The 8,006-nt window shown below is 50.7% G+C and overlaps 1 long non-coding RNA gene across 1 annotated transcript; it reads right to left on the bottom strand.

Moving 5' to 3' along the window:
- Positions 1-704: 704 nt before the first annotated feature.
- Positions 705-4,545, bottom strand: LOC111095621. Its single transcript, XR_005358522.1, has 3 exons — positions 3,948-4,545; positions 3,066-3,193; positions 705-1,360 (listed from the first exon to the last, which is right to left on the bottom strand). It is a non-coding gene; the product is annotated as an uncharacterized LOC111095621 (long non-coding RNA).
- Positions 4,546-8,006: the final 3,461 nt, after the last annotated feature.

Below are 8,006 nucleotides of genomic sequence, written 5' to 3'. Positions count from 1 at the left end.
ATGTTCTCTTCTTCTGGAGAAGCCAGCTTTTTCCATTATGGCCTTCAACTGATTGGATGAGGCCCACCCACATTATGGAGGGAAATCAGATTTAATTGAAGTCCACTGATTTAAACATAAATTTCATCTTGGGGCACCTGGGTGACTCAGTGGTTGAGCATCTGCCTTTGGCTCAGGTCATGATCTTGGGGTCCTGGGAATGAGTCCTGCATCAGGCTCCCTGAGGGGAGCCTGCTCCTCCCTCTGCCTATGTCTTTACCTCTCTCTCTGTGTCTCTCATGAATAAATAAAATTTTTTTAAATAAATGTAAATTTCATCTTAAAAATACCTGTGTAGATATATCTAGAATAATATATGAAGAAGTATCTGGGTACCATGGCCTAGCTAAGTTGACATATAATATTATCCATCACAAGTATCAATCTAATAATTTGTTTTAGGCTGAAATGATCTCAGATAGGACCCCCCTCATTCTATAGACCAAGAAATTGAGTCATTTTAGACAAATAACTGGCTTACCCAAAGTCACAAATGACCCACACAGTTCCCCAAGGCTCCTGAGTTCCTGAGTTGTTTTTCAACTGCAAATACTACAAAAAGAAGCAGCTGCAAAATGGTGCTTCAGGTGTTTTGGTCTCTGTTTTGTATTGGGAAAAAGCTTTGGCACTTCAGAGTGTACAGAGCAATGGAAGCCATGCTCCAATCCTAAATAACTTCAGACATAGGACCTTATACAGTGGAGTTGTGGTTTGGAAAGATACCATCTGACCTAGATATTTACACTTGAATATGCATAATCTGAATCATGTAAGACTCAGTTTTATTGTCTTTACAATGCAGTTTATATTTTCAGCCAAGCTGTAGTAGAGGTGTGCGATAGGGTAGGGGAAGGGTGGGCTATAATAGGGTGAAATAGGTTGGCTAAGAAGGGACCCATTGACAAAGTAATGTTTGAGTGAGACTTTAAGAAGTGAGGGAGGATCTCTGGGGGCAGAGATCTAAGACAGAGGGAGACATTAAGTGAGGAGTGTACCTGGCCAGTGTGTCTGGAGCAGAATGGGTGACTGAATGATGGGGAGAGCAATAAGTACATGAGGTGTCATGGATCATTTTGACTTTTACTCTGATTTAAATGGAGAACCATTGGGGAGTTTTGAGCAAAGGAATGCCCTTAATATGACTTGGTTGAAAAAGAATTTCTTGGGGTGCCGGGGTGGCCCAATCACTTGAGTGCTCCACTCTTGGTTTCTGGTCAGGTCATGATCTCAGGCCCCACATTGGGCTCTGCAGTCAGTATGGAGTCTACTTGAGATTCTCTCCCCCTCTTCTCTGTACCTCCCATTCATGTTCCCTCTCTCTCTACAAGAAATAAAAACAAGTATTAAAAAAGAAGAATTTCTCTGGCAAGTTTGCATAGGAATCCGGGTTGGTGGGGGGCCAGAGTGGGGGAGGGTGTTGATGTAGGGAGACTAGTGGAGTTGGGAGACCACAGTAGTCATCGAGGTGAGATTATGGTGGTGCTGGTCATAGAGGGACTCATGAGAAGTGAACGGATTCTGAATGTGGCAGTTAGGAGCTCTGTATAGAGATCTGGGTTTCAGATAGAAATGTGGGTAGTGTAAATTTTCATCCAATTTGGCTAAACACTTATTGGGCACTCTACCATTTGCTGGGCATTTAACCTAGACATTTTAGGTACAAATATTAAGAATACATGGTACCTCCTTCAGGGTTCTATAACTACTGGGGAAAGTAGATGTATTAATAAAAACTGAAATGTGTAACAAAAGTAGGTGTAAAGGCCCATGAGGATGCAGACACAGAGAAAAGTAACTAGTTCTTCCTCTGGTAAGAGCCACCAAGGATGTTAGAAACCAAACAATTGCACTGGAACTGGAAGCTTAAGGAGAATTTCCCTATGTGGTCAAAGTGGGATATTCCAGGCAGAGGGAAAGGATGAGTAAGTGCGAATGCACTTTTCAGGAGGCAAATGTGCTTTGACGTGCCTTAACTTGTAACAAATTAATCAATTTAAGACCTGATACATTTCCCCCCCATAATGTGGAAAATAGGAAGAGGGATATACTGCTATAGACCTATATATAGTCATCTATGAGATCAAGGGACCTTTACTCATGGGACTTAAAAATAAAGACTGCCCTCAGTGTAAGTTGCAAGGTTATATCTGGTTCCCTAATATTTCATATTAACCAGTGTCTTTGCCTGTTCTGTCTGTAGCACACTATTTTACCGAAGATGGAGCAGTAGCCAAAGCAGTCAGTCTACACGCTCCTGTCTCAGGGAATGAGGGCTACAGCTGAACCCAAAAGAAAAAAGAAGGCAATCCTCCTTTTTTAGCGTGGCCCTTAAATCATCTCAGGCCATAAACAATAGAACTTAGAAAATATTTTGTGAGTCCATCTGGCACGTCCTAGACTATATCAAGATTCTCTTAGCTGGGGCAGCCCTGGTGGCGCAGCGGTTTAGGGCCACTTGCAGCCCGGGGTGTGATCCTGGAGACCCTGGATCAAGTCCCACATCAGGCTCTCTGTATGATGCCTGCTTCTCCCTCTGCCTGTGTCTCTGCCTCTCTTGCGCTCTCTCTGAATAAATAAATCTTTAAAAAAAAAAAAAAAAGATTCTCTTAGCTGGAGGATGGGGGAAAGGGGATAAGAAGGCACAGAACGGACATTAAGAGAGAATGTGATTGTGCCAGGGTCTGAAGGACCAACTTGGAAGGTCATCTCAGGCAAGAATGCAGTCAACACGTGAGCACTGCCTGGCTTCCACTCTGGTCACTGTTGCCCTTCCAGCCAGCATGGCACGTACTGACCACCCAGCCGGCATTCCGCCTGCCTGGGCCCTAATCTTTCTCTGTGTGGCCAACTCCCATTTTAAAAACTCCAGACACTGAGAAGCACTCCCATTGCTCTAGCAAAGCCTGGAACCCCAGAAATCAAGGGACTGGGGAAGGATCCGAGGGAAAGAAAGCCTTCTTGTACTCAGGTGGGATAGAAGAGGACCCGGTCAAGGTCAACATCCATTAGACAGTGATGACACATACCCCTTCCAGAATCTTTCTTCCTCCTCCTCTCATTCTGTCTTTCTTTGCCTGGAGACAGTTGAGACGTTGAGCCACAGCTGAGACTCAAAAAGGACTCTAAGGAACAGAATTTTCCACTTCTTCGATTCCTTTAAAAATAGGAGTAACTTAAAAAAATTTTTTTAAAGTAGGAGTAACTTCTGTGACATCTGCTGCTTCAATCTTTGGCCCCGTGTTCTTGCCCTGACTCTTCCTGACTCTTGCCCTCCCTGGACTACTTGCCATGTCCCACTCACCATGTGCTACTCCCCACACCCTGGGGATCTTTTATTCCACTGCTAAGAATCTTGGTTTCTTTAGATTGTTGTTTAAACATTTCTCTCTGGTTATAAACTTGGCTTTGCGTTTGCGACCCTGTTTTTTTTTTTTTTTTTTTTTTAAAGTCCTTTAGTAAGCTGAAGCTGTTAGATAAATGACATTACAAGTGGCTGTCAGCAGTAACGTAAACAGTTAACAACATAGCATGACTGGCTGCTCCTTCAGATCTCCCACAACCTGGAACTGGACTTTTGTACTTTCTGCTGAGAAAAGCATGGGGTGACGGGGAGTTGGGTGCTTTACAGAATGACATGCCTATGCCTATGCGCAAGGCTGTGAACTTTCTGAAGCACTTTGACAACTTCCCCTCTCACTTTCTTTCCCTACGGTGGAACCAGGTGCACAGGCTCGGGCTGGACAGAGGAGCTGGGTCCTGCACAGGGCAGTTCAAAGGAACCCCCCAGGGCGCACACGAGGGCAGTCCTCAGGCTGAGGCCTGCGTCCGGACACCCTGCAGCCCTGTGCGGTGGCTTCGGGACCAACGTCTCTTCTAACATGGCCTGCGTTTTCTGCAAATCACCTCACCTCTCTGTCTCTGTTTTCCAACCTCTAAAGTAAGATCTTCTCTACTTTTAACGATCCTTTCAAACCCAGGGAGCAACAGTTTGGAAACTGGTTGCAGGTGGCAATGTTTGGTTGGCTAATCACGCTTTCCGAGCTGCCCCCTCGCCCCCAGTTCCCGCAGAGAGTTCACTTTTCTTTTGAGCGTTCCTTTCGATCTGTTGACTGCACTTCTTGCTCTTTTAGGTCCTGCCTTCTTTTTGGGAGCGGGGTGGGCGGAGAGGGAGCGTCCTGCAACTACCAATATTTTCCTCTAGGAGGAGCCGCGCCGCGCAGCAGAGGGTGACACGCACCAACTCCGACTCCGCCGCGGGGATCGCCGCATCCCAGCTCCCCGGAATGCTCGGCCCGCGCGGCGCCCGGCGCCTCCGCCGCGGGTCTCCAACCGGCCGCCGCGAGCTCCCGCGGCCCCTCGCCGCAGCCCGGGCCGCGGGGGCGGCGTGACCCCCGGTGCGCGGCGGCCGCTCCCCACCCAGCCCCTGCCGGCCTCCCTTCCCGCTTCACCCCGCCCCCTCCTCCTCCCCGAGCCTGACAGCCCGCGAGCTGCCAAGCGGGGCGCAGCCATGGGAAGAGGAGGCGGTCTAGGGAGCGGCGGCGGCGGCGGCTGGAGCGGCGGCGGCGGCTGCTGAGCGGAGGCGGAGGCGGAGGCGGCGGCGGCGGCGGCGGCGGCGGCGGCGGGGACCCCGGGCTGGGGCCACGCAGGCCGGAGGCCCCGCGCCCTCGGGCCCCGCGCGCGAGCGGACCGCGCTCTCAACCCGCAGGCGAGGCTCGGAGGTACGGAGGGGCTCGGGGCTCGGGGCTCGGGGCTCGGGGCTCGGGCTCTTCTTTGCCCCCTTTTGCCCGGGGCCCGGGGAGGGGACCCTGGGGGCACCGGCTGTTTAGGGAAGTGGCGACCGGGCTTTTGTATTTACACGGATGATTTCTTTTTTTCCTCCCCGGGTGACTTGGGGGCTGGCCGTGCTCCCCTCCTCCCCCCGAAGGAGTTGTTTTCCGCGGGTGGGTCGTTGTAACCCGATCCACGCTGGGGGCGTGCGAGCGTGTGTGGCGCTGCCGGTGGGCGTCGGGGAGTTGGGGGCGACGCGCGAGCCGTGCCACGGGGGCGCCCGCGGGGGCTCCCCCTGAAGCCAGGATTGTTAAAAAGTCGTAAAAGTTTTGCGAGTGTTGCTACTTGGCATCACCGGCCGCGCTGGGGCAGGGACTGCGAGGCTCCCGCGGCCGAGGGGGACCCGGGAGAGCGGAGGTCGCCGGGCGGGCGCGTCCACACCGCGCGCCCCGGCCCGAGGCGCAGCGCCCCGTGCGCGTCCGTGCGGACCGCGGCCGCGGAGCCGGGGTGGTGGAGCCACGGCCGCCGGTCCCCGCGGGCTGCAGCGGTGGAGGTCGCGGCGAGCCGAGCACCCCCGCCCCCTCCAGCCCCCGACACCCTCGTGGTTGTGAAACCAGCCGGGCTCCAAGTGTTGACCCAGGCGCCCGAGGCATGACCGCTGCGGGTGCGCGGGGTCGCGGCCCCTCCGGGGAGGTGCGGGGCGCGGTCCCCCACCCGCGGGGCCTGACGGAGCCTATTCTGGGGGCGAGGGCTTTCCAGATCGCCGGAGCGGGGACGCCTCCTGGGCCGCGCCGGGGGCTGGTGACCTGGCCCGGGTCTGTGTGCTCCGAGGGTGTACGTGCGCGCGGGTGTGTGTGTGTGTGTGTGTGTGTGTGTGTGCGCCTGGGGAGGCGTGTCGTGCCTGAGCCAGTAGGGTGTGCGGGGGGGGGGGGGGGGGCGCAGCGAGGTGCCGCCTGCCCGTTGGTGCGCCCGGAGACCTTGGAAGGGACAGGGAGAGGTAACGGGAGGCCAGAGGTTGGGAAGTCGCGGGAGTTCCTGCGCAGGATTTAAATACCCCGGCCTTTAAACCACTACCAAACCCGGTGCCTTTGAGGAGCTGAGACCTGGAGGTGGCGGTTCCCAGAGCTCTCAGGAGACCCCATAGGAGGACGAGGGTTCTAAGTCCCGTGTGCATGTGTAGGTACAGAACTCTGGAGCCCAGACCCCAGCTGCAGCTGCGCATCTGAGATTCCCCGGGGTGCAGCTGTGCACAGTCCCCAAACTAGGCGGTCTCTGGGGTGTTTACCCCTAAGAGTCCCTGTCATGTGTGCCTGGGCAGGCACTCCCCTATTTCTTCATACAGGTTGCGGCAGCTGTGCTGTGTGCAGCTGGTGTTCTAGGCTAGTGTCTACCTGGGTCACCCCGCAAGTCCTTTTCTCTGGGGTGCCAAGGTGTATATACATAGACCTTGGAGATAATTAGTGTGAAATATTTTCCAGAAATTGCAATGCTGCATAGGAACAAAATAAAATGATTTAGTAGACAGGGTTGTTGGTTCCATCTTTTCTGTGATTGGGGATTCTGTTTCCTTTTGAGAAAAGCTTGGTGTTCCCAGATCTTTTTTTTTTAAGATTTTTTTTGAAATTTATTTATTCATGAGAGAGAACAGAGAGAGAGAGGCAGAGGGAGAAGCAGGCTCCATGCAGGGAGCCTGATGCGGGACTCGATCCCGGATCTCCAGGATCAGGCCTCAGGCCAAAGGCTGCGCTAAACCGCTGCACCACCCGGGCTGCCCCCAGATTATATTCAAGGGGTCTCTGGTTATGTACCGTTTCTCTTCAAATGGACTTCAGATGGGGCTGGAAGGGTGCGTTTCCACCCAGAGACCCTTGGAAAACATCATTTGTAGTTTAAGCATGGCTCATGCCTTATCTCCTTCTACCCTTGGCAACTTTTTGGTAAGTCTAAGGAAAGTTGGTGAGTCAACATTCAGCTTTTTGTTTGGAGTAAATATGTCACAGTGAAATTATAGTTTTGGTTCACCGAATGCGATGGAAAGCCAACACCTAATAGGCAGAAGTGTGAAATGAAAGTCTATAAATGCAGTGACTCTCCAGTGCATTTTTTTTTTCAAACTGAGCATGCAAATATTTGTTCTAGGCAGAGTTTGGGGCTGTTTTTTTTTTTTTTGTTATTGTTGTTAGTGTGTAAACAGGAGACTCCACATCATAAACCACTTAAAATGGATCCCAGGCATCTTCCCTGTGCTGTCTCTGGTGCTTGTGTTAATAGATGTTTACAGTGCTTGCTAACCTATGGGATCGTCATGTGGAGTATCTCATTAGGTCAGGACATAATGTTTATAGCATAGTGTAATAAATGGAGCCCCACTTGCAGCCTGCTTCTGCCAAGTGCATGAAACACCCCAGCATGGAAACAAATCTTGAAGTTGGTCCAACTTGGCGAGCCTCTTTGGCTATCTGCTGGTGAGCATTGTTAATGTAAAGATAAATATGAGTGATACAGTAAGAATGTGGCACAGCCAATTGTTTAACTTAAAAAAACAGGCGTGAGTTATATTGATTAAATTTGCAAACCTGAAGATTAAGCTTCTCCGGTCATTCCACTGGTAAATTGCACAGTGATGGAGACTTGGTTTAGTTTTAGAGGACAATTAAAAATATGTCCGTAATGAAAATAACTTAGTGTGTTCACATGTGTCCATAAAAGCCTTCACTTTTTTCAAAAGAAAAAAAAAGAGAAAACCCTATAACCTCTGTGGTAATGATTTAAATAATATGAGGTTTCAAATCATCTGATCACTTTCTGAACATTGAGTTGATATGAATTGAAGTTTGGTAAGGCTTTGGAGTCAGCCCTCTGCTCGTTGTATAAACAGAGCAATGTAGGCTGTCTTTGGCAAGTGATTTTTTTTTTTGACCTTGAACAGTATGATGTTAATAACATGCCCAGTAAAATGATTGATGAGTATAGTAACCAACTTCAGAGGTACCTATCAGGGATGTGAACTTCCACCTCAGTAGTCCTTTCTGTAAATGGGCCAGCCCACCTCTTCTTGAAAATACTCAGCTGGGAATCTTGCTTCCTTGCTGGCTGGCCCATTTGAGGAGAGGTTCATTTTTTAAAAGTTCTGCTTTGTACTAAGTCAACATTTTCTTCTACCTATTGACCTACTGTTCAGTTGCTGGAGCAACACACAA

Source organism: Canis lupus, chromosome 4, assembly GCF_011100685.1.
Source record: "Canis lupus familiaris isolate Mischka breed German Shepherd chromosome 4, alternate assembly UU_Cfam_GSD_1.0, whole genome shotgun sequence".
Lineage (NCBI taxonomy): Eukaryota > Metazoa > Chordata > Mammalia > Carnivora > Canidae > Canis > Canis lupus.
This window is presented reverse-complemented; position numbering and strand designations above follow the sequence as displayed.